Source organism: Urocitellus parryii, chromosome 8 (genome assembly GCF_045843805.1).
Source record: "Urocitellus parryii isolate mUroPar1 chromosome 8, mUroPar1.hap1, whole genome shotgun sequence".
Classification (NCBI taxonomy): domain Eukaryota; kingdom Metazoa; phylum Chordata; class Mammalia; order Rodentia; family Sciuridae; genus Urocitellus; species Urocitellus parryii.
In genome coordinates this window covers 153,175,690-153,184,309 of record NC_135538.1, presented here as the reverse complement: position 1 = coordinate 153,184,309, position 8,620 = coordinate 153,175,690, and positions in this window count along the sequence as shown.

Below are 8,620 nucleotides of genomic sequence, written 5' to 3'. Positions count from 1 at the left end.
TTCAGGTTCTCCAGCCTTTGGACCCCAGGGCTTATACTACCACCCTGGTTCTCAGGCCTTTGGTGTTGGACTGAGAGTTAGACCACCAACTTCTCTGGTTCTAAGACTTTTGTTCAGCCCATCTACCTGCATTCCTGGGTCTCCAATCTTCACAGAGACTATAGTGCGAGTTCTCAACCTCCATGAATGAATGAGCCAATGCCCCTAACAAATCCCCACTCATATGAGATCTATGCATTTCTATTAGTTCTGCCTCTCTGGAGAACCCTCATACGGGGTGGGTTATATGGACCAAGACATGCTCACAACTGTGTATGGGAAGCCTCATGTGTGCTGTCTTGTGGAAAGTTCTTCAAGTTACATTATTAAGAGAGCAAGTGCAGAACACTGTACCCAGTCTGCTTCCTTCTAAGAACAGAAAGGGGAAAGATAAACCAAATATTCATTCCTGACAGCACAAAGTTTTACAGGGCTGATACACAAGAAAAAAAAAGTGATCAACTAGGGAGACGTTGAAGGATGGATTCTCAGTATGTGACTTGTGACTTCAAGTTGATTGAAACCTGTGAGTCTATCTCTTACTCAAAAAACTAGACATATTTGTATTAATGAGATCGCCTCTCAATAATATTCTTTTTCCTCCCCCTAATCTCACTTATCTACAAGGTACACATATAAACACACACACACACACACACACACACAAAACCCTAGAATAAGATTTTATTGTTGTTGTTACTGGGAATTGAACCTGGAGATTTACTACTTAGATATATTCCCCGCCCCAATTAATTATTATTATTATTATTTTTTAAAATTTGAAACACGTTCTGGCTAAGTTGCTTAGGGCCTAGTGAAGTTGTTGAGACTGGCCCCAAATTTGCGATCCTCTTGCCTCAGACTCCAGAGTCACTGGGATTTCAGGCATGAGCCACTGCGCCTGAATAGAATGTCTTTAATCATAAGAAATGTGTAGGTGCAGAATCAGTTGATGTAGGAATCCAAGCATCATTCAGCCAGGGTTTTCTGAGCATTTGTGGGTCTATCAGGCACTTGGGACCCTGGCAGCTCTTCTGTGATAAGAAGTTTTTGAGAGCTGAGGGAGAGAAGACAACAAATAAAAGTATTTGGGAACCTCTCTCCAGCCTTCCTCACGCATACAAAAAACCTTACACTTTTACTCTTTTCCCTAAGCTGAGTTGACTTCTCTTCAGGGGCCACCCCTTCTCAATTCCTCTCAAGGATCTACCTGTGGCCAAAGGACCCAGTCTTCCAAGTAGGGTGCTCTAATTTTGCTCTTCTGCTAAAGGGAATAGACTAAGCAAATAAATGTTCAATTAAAGTTGAGTTTCAGATAAACAATGATTTTTTAAAGTATTGTGCACCCCATGCAATATTGGGGTTTTTTATAGTGACACTAAAATAATTAATTTTTGGTTATTTGAAATTCAGATTTAACTGGTATCTTGCATTTTTCTCTGACAACCTTATTCTCAGATTCTACCCAGAGGAAGCTGGTTAGGAGCACTTATCATGTTAACCCCAGTGATGAGAGGTATTTAGCCTAGTGCTAGCAGTAGGATTTCTGTGGTAGACATGTCCTGTATCCACTCTGTCCAATACAGTAGCCATTGGCAACTTGCAACGTGGTTAGTGTGAAACTGAATTGTTAATTATTGAATTTAAATTTACAACATCACAGATGGCATGGATATGAAATTCATCATGTGTCCCCAAATTCAGGTACTGGAATTTAAGAACAAGGAACTAAAATGGTGCATGACCCCAGAATAAGCTCCCAGGTCCTTGTACCTAGGTAATGAGGACACCATCCTGCCCAGGTATGTCTCCTTGTCAACATCTTTATTCCAAAAATATACATATATTTAGAGAGAGAGAGAGAATTTTTTAATATTTATTTTTTAGTTTTTGGCAGACATAATATCTTTGTTTGTATGTGGTGCTGAGGATTGAATCCTGGCCGCAAGCATGCCAGGTGAGCGTGCTACCACTTGAGCCATATCCCCAGCCCTTTATTCCAAATATTTAATGAAGATCTATTGTATGCAGAAGATGTGAAGTGCCAGTGTCCAGACAAATAAGATATAATTTCTCAAAAAAACTTACCCTGTAGATGAGATGAGAGTGTTAACAGGACAGTCCCAGCATTAGAATGTAAAAACAGAAAGGTGATCGTATGACAGAGCAGACACTGTAAGTGGGTGACACAGCATGAATTTTGTCACTTACCAGCTGTGGGACCCCTTTCTTTTTATGATTGTAAGCAAACTCTATTAGTAATAGAATCAGAGCATATTAAAAAGGATTCTTTAATGCATGCTCCAACCAGAAGCGAACAGACCCTTAAAAAATTTTTGGCTACTTGGAAATATAGAGGGTTAATGTGACACCCAATCTGGAGATGCTAGTGCAGAAACCAGGGAAAGGTAAAGGGTAAAAGCAAATGGATTGAACCTCCAAATCTCACTGAGGTCCTGAGAGCTGGGTAGGATGAGTGGTAATGTATCCACAACGTTTGTGAACAGATATCTTTATATAGAAGTTTAGACAACCATGCACTGGGCGGTGGAAGGGCTTTCTGGGCAAAGAGTCTATTCTCTGTTTCATTCACCAGATTATTTGAGTGCTCACTAAGGGATCGGACCTCTGCTAGGTACTGGGGGACCGCAGTGAACAGACAGACCAGGTCTCCCCTTAACAGAACAGCATCTGATGGGAAGAGGAAAACAAGGAGGGATTTGATAAGCAAACATCACAGGCTACATTTGTGTGCATGTACGTGTGTGTGTGTGTGTGTGATGAGTGTGTATGTGTGTGTGTGTGTGTGAGAGTGTGAGTGAGTGTGTGTGTGTGTGTGTTGGGGGGGTTTCTGGGCTCCAGGGGACACTCTACCATCTACTACTGAGCTACATTCCAGCCTATTTATTTATTTTGAAATGACATCTCCCTAAGTTGCTTAGGGTTTCACTAAATTGCTGAAGCTGGCTTTGAACTTGTGATTCACCTGCCCCAGACTTTGGAGCCACTGGGATTATTTATATGTGTTTGCCACTGTGCCTGACACTAGCCCTTTTTATTTTTATTTTGAGACAGGGTCTAGCTAAGCCTCCAAGGCTGCCCTTGAAGTTGGAACCCTCCTGCCTCACTCTCCTGAGTTGTTGGGATTAAAGGTGCGCACCATTGTGCCAATTCCAGCATATTTTAAACAATTTAAACAGTATTATTAATAGAAAGTAATTAGGGGTGGAATGGAGAGAAAGGAAGCTTTTCTTTGATTCTATTTTTTGCCAAAGTCTGGGCTTGGTACAGAATCACGAGCCACCACACACCCTGTAGATTCAAACAGCAATCCTTTATTCCCGAACTCACACCGGCCTCTACAAACACGTTCTGGGGAAAAACCGTTCTGCCGCCCCCTTCACGTACTCCCCGAGGCTTTTTTCCAAATCCCTTTTGAATCTCAGGAGAACTCAATGGGAACAAGCAGCAGGAACACCCTAATCCCAGCAGCCATAATCTTCAACCTCAATTTCCCTAAAACCCCTATTGTCTTAAACCTGGAACACCCTAAACCCAAGGACCGGGATACTTCCTCAAACCTGCAGGATACTTCCTCAAACCTGGACCCACCCTCGATCACCTTGAGCAGGGTCATCTTTCTCAAACACACATGCAAGGTCACAGCAAATTTCCAAGGCAAGTCCATTTAACATGGGGTACACTGGCAAGGAAATATCGATGTGTCATTCCTACTTGGCAATGGCCCTCAGCAATTTTTAATGCTTTAAGTTACAAAATTAATACATGCTTGTTTTAACATTTCACTCACAGATGTTTATTATGTTTATGATAATCTTTCCTAGTTCCAATCAACCTGCCCAACTTGTGCTAGATAGTACTGGGTTTTCCTCCACACCTTCCTGTCTTCCTTTATTCTCATGGGTTGTGTGACTCTCTCACTGTCATATTGTCTATGGTAGCTACTTAAAAAAAATCTAATTATCATTGCACATTTTCTGAATAACATAAATGAGAAAAACATTGACTTAAGTAGACTTATACTTAAGTAGACTTATACTTAAGTCTACTTAAGTCAATGTTTTTCTCATTTATGTTATTCAGAAAATGTGCAACGATAATTAGATTTTTTTTTCTTATTCCAGTGTCGAAAAAATAGTTCTCAACATGCAAACTTACACAGCAGGGCATTTATTCTAATTGATAGACGTCTCCCCTTCCTAAGTATCTGGTAGTAGATATTACCAGGACAAGTTCTCAAAGATGATATGACAGTGGACATTATTACTTGTCCTCAGCAGTCCTGATATTAGTGGTTTTAGTAAGTGATTCTCTACTTGTAGGTGAGAAACAGTATTTCTTTGTTGCTGTAATATGCATAAATTAATTAGTAGTTGGGTTAGTAGTTTTTCCCCCATATAGGTATTGGCCATTTGAGTTTAATGAAGAAGATAACACACCCTCCTCAGTCATTTTTTATATTATGTGCTCTTCTTTTTTTTCCTGATAGTTGTTGTTCCTCTTTGTCAATTGAGTGTATTAAACTTCACATCCCAGGTCACTGCCCTTGTCCACGCTGTCTTCACAGATATTGCATCTTAGGCCCCTTTTGACCTGTGTGGTCTGTATTTGTTCCTATACGATTTTTGTGTTTCCTCCTGGCTTAATAATAACATGTCTGTACACACACACACAGTGGTACACAAATGGTCTCCCAAAATGTCACCTGATATTCACAAATCACGTTTTTAGAGCTTTAATCTTTTCAGGCAGGACTATGTCAGGGCTGTCTGAGGAGGAGCCGAGACCTGAATGGTTCACTGAAAGAAAAGTCAGAGGACAGGCATTTCGGAGAACTACACCAACCATGCAAATGTCTTGAAATAACAACTTAGCTGCCTGGTAGGGTAGAAGCTGGTGCAGTTAGGAAATAGCAAAGGAAATGAGGTCAGAGAGCTGGCCAGAGAGGAGATGGTCATGTACAGCCTCTCAGGTAAGAAGTGTAGAGAGGGGCTGGGGATGTGGCTCAAGCGGTAGCGTGCTTGCCTGGCATGCATGTGGTCCGGGTTTGATCCTCAGCATCACATACAAAGATGTTGTGTCCGCTGAAAACTAAAAATAAATATTTAAAAATTCTCTCTCTCTCTCTCTCTCTCTCTCTTTAAAATATAAAAAAAAAAAGTGTAGAGAGTTCCTTCAGACATGGTTGGAAGATGCGGGTGACATGGATTTGTGGAGGTGAAGGAAAGGCAGCAGGTTTCACTCCTGAAATGCTGACTTGAATACATGGACTTGTGGTAGTGTCCGTTACTGAGCCGGGTGGTCAGAAGCAGGTGACCTTCTGAAGGAGCATGCTGTTAACACCTGCTCAGAAGGATTCGGGTTCAGAGGCCTGTTAGCATTCCCAGGGAAGATGTCAATTAAGAATCTAGAGATGCACTTTGCTTTTCAGGGAAAAGGCAGTGCCATCGATGGGAAATTGGAGGTTTATTATAGAGGTGAGCCTTGAAATGGCAATATTGTGGAAACCATCGAAGAGACACAGAAGAAAGAGAGACGTGAAGCAGGCTCCACCTTTCTAAAACTTAGAGCTTACAACATTTGGGTCATTTTGAGATAAATATTTAATGCAAGGACATTGGCTGTGGCATAAAGTCAAATCTCTGCAGTTCACTTCTGGTGTCAAAAAGTACAGGAAAGAATGGATATGTTCAGCTGGCCGCAGGCGGGGGTGGGGAACTTATGAGCAGGAAGAGCACCTCCCTGGAAGCTGACCATGCTGGACTTGATCTCAAACCTCTCCTCCAGAATTGTGAGAAAATCAGTTTCTCTTCTTTAGGTGCTCAGTCTGTGGTGCTTGGTCACAGCAACTCAAGTTGACTGTCAGAATTGGGTCCCAAGAGGTGGGGTGCTGGTTCAACCAATCCCTAAAAATGTACACATGGCTTTGGAACTGGGGATAGGTAAAGGCTGAAAGAGTTTGGAGGTTCATGCTAGAAAACACTATTTGCTATGAAGGGACTCTCAGTAGAAATACAGATGGTAACAGCGATCCTGATAGAGACTCAGAAAGAAAAGAGGAGAGGTGGAAAGGACACTTCATTTTCTTAGCGAATACATAAATAATCATGAACAAAATATTGGCTCAAATATGGATGTTAAAGTCCATTCTGGTGAGGTCTCAGATGGAAGTGAGGGATGTGTTGTTGGAGACAGGAGGAAAGGGTGGTCCTTGTTATAAAGTGGCACAAAAGTTGCCTGGACTATGTTCAAGTGTGGGGGGAAGGTAGAACCTATGAGCCACAAAAGAGGATACTTAGCAGAGAAGATTTGTAAGCAAAGTTCAGAAGGTGAAATTTGGATCCACCTTACTTCTTACAGTAAGCTGCTAGAGGAAAGAGAAATTGAAGCAGGAATTGTTAAGGAACTCAAACTAGGAAGTTTGGAAAATTGTCAGTTTATTTGTATTGTAAAAGTTGAGAAAGGTTTTCTTAGGGAGGTGTGTTGGGTAGCGTTTGATAAAAATATCACGGGTGCCTCTCATGAGCTAAATCAGGAGAAGACAAAAGACCAAGGGACGACAACCAGAGGGATGCTGCCTGTTTACACTAAACACAGGAAATGGGAGGGAATGGAGGAAGGTGTCCCACTTCTTGAATTCTCCAGGACAAGACCACAGAGTCATAAGCATGTTCCAACTTGACAAGAAAGGAAGGAAATGCTCCAAGGGATCCAGACATCACGGGAACTGCCTCTGCCACCAAGGCACCAATGCACTGGGTGAGTACCGGGCGTAGCAAGGCTGACTCCTCCTCCTCCAGGGTTTAGTCACTCTCTGAGGAAAGGCTGTGGGAGCACAGGAGAAGTCGCCCTCTCTAAGCCAAGGAAAAAGGCTCAGCAAACACCAACCTGAGGGCATTTGACCTTAGGCTTCTTTACTCTAGAATTATAAGAAAATAGATCTCTGTTGTTTACATTATCCAATCTGCATCGTTGTGTTGTGGCAGTCTTGGTAGACTCAGACAGTCAAGGGTATGTTGGAAGTTTAAGCTGAGCAGGCAGCCAGACGCCATATTCCCAAGTCAAGAGCTTAGCACATTTGCTTCTTTCAGATGGAGCCTTGGGTGTAAGCAATGTGCATAAATTCTACATCCTAAAAATGGGGCTTCCCTCATGCTGCCCAAACGACAACGAAAGTTGCTAAGTCAATGAAGTTCTGATATGGTTTCAGTATGATACACTAATTCACTTTATGTCGAAGCTTACAGGCCACATTCCTATTTCTCTGGAAGTTGAAATGGTTGTACTTGTTCTTAAAACAAACAAACAAACAAACAAAAACAACAACAACGATACATATTTCTGTTTATTAACAAAATTTTCTTATGTTAATCTTTGCCTTATGTCTGGAAAGGAATTTTAAAAATAGAGAGGAGAGAGTCCTATGACTACTGTTTTTCTTATTTCAGTGTGCCTAAAAATTATTTCACTAAAATTCCTAATAATCTTTTAATACACATGCAGTATATTTACCAGTAGTATATGAATTTATGATTATAATTTAGAATCAACAATTGAGAAACCTTTACAAAGTAACCTAAATCTAACTGTAAAATACATAAAAGTTATTTACAGCTGGCTCTAAAATTCATTATACTTGCAAAAAAGAGACCGAATGATACAGGATAACAGCAGCAACCACAACAACAGAAAAAGAAAAAAAAAAAAAGGAGTAGAGGTGACAGGTGACAGAAGAAAATAATATTGCTTTCAGATTACTTGACAATGTAAAAAGGAAATATAACAATTGGAGATATTATGTTGAACTATATATATATATATATATGAGAGAGAGGGGTCTGTGTACAACATATAATATATATATTATATGTTGTACCCAGACCTTTATTTGATTTATTTTTATATGGTGCTGAGGATTAGATACAGTGCCTCACACATGCTAGGCAAATGTTCTACCAATTAAGCTACAACCCTAGTCCCAGACTTGCTTCTTGGTAACACCTTGGGATGAACTTTTGTCATTGCAGTCTGGTGCCTTCAGAAACTAGGTTGGCCTGGGTGTAGCAATCTCATTAACTTGCTTCAATTTAAATAGTCTTTCCCAGAACACTTGAGGCATGGAAGGTAGATACCTGCTCAAGCACTGGAAACCAACTGTAGCTATGGGGAATTTATTGTCCAATAGAGAATTTCCCAAGAGTAACTAGGGCTTTTGGACATGAATAATGATAGTGCCAAGCTGATGGTAAGGAGGTGTGCTGGAGATGGAGAGCCAGGACAGAGCTGAGACGCTGTGTCTCTTAGGTAAGAGGTGGTCAACTGGTCCCTTCTGTTTCTCTTATGCTCCTAAAACAAGATCCCACTGCAAACTGGATTATTAGAAGAGAGGGACGTTCTACTGGAAAGAGAGCATGCTAGTGACAGTGTCCATCTGGTGTGTAGTTAATGACTCCCCTAGTAATTAACTGACCCTCCACAACAAAGTGCTTCCTGACTGTGCAGCCACTGATTCATGCAGCTCAACCTTCCCTCAGCGCCTGTTTACCAAGTGTCTATGTGT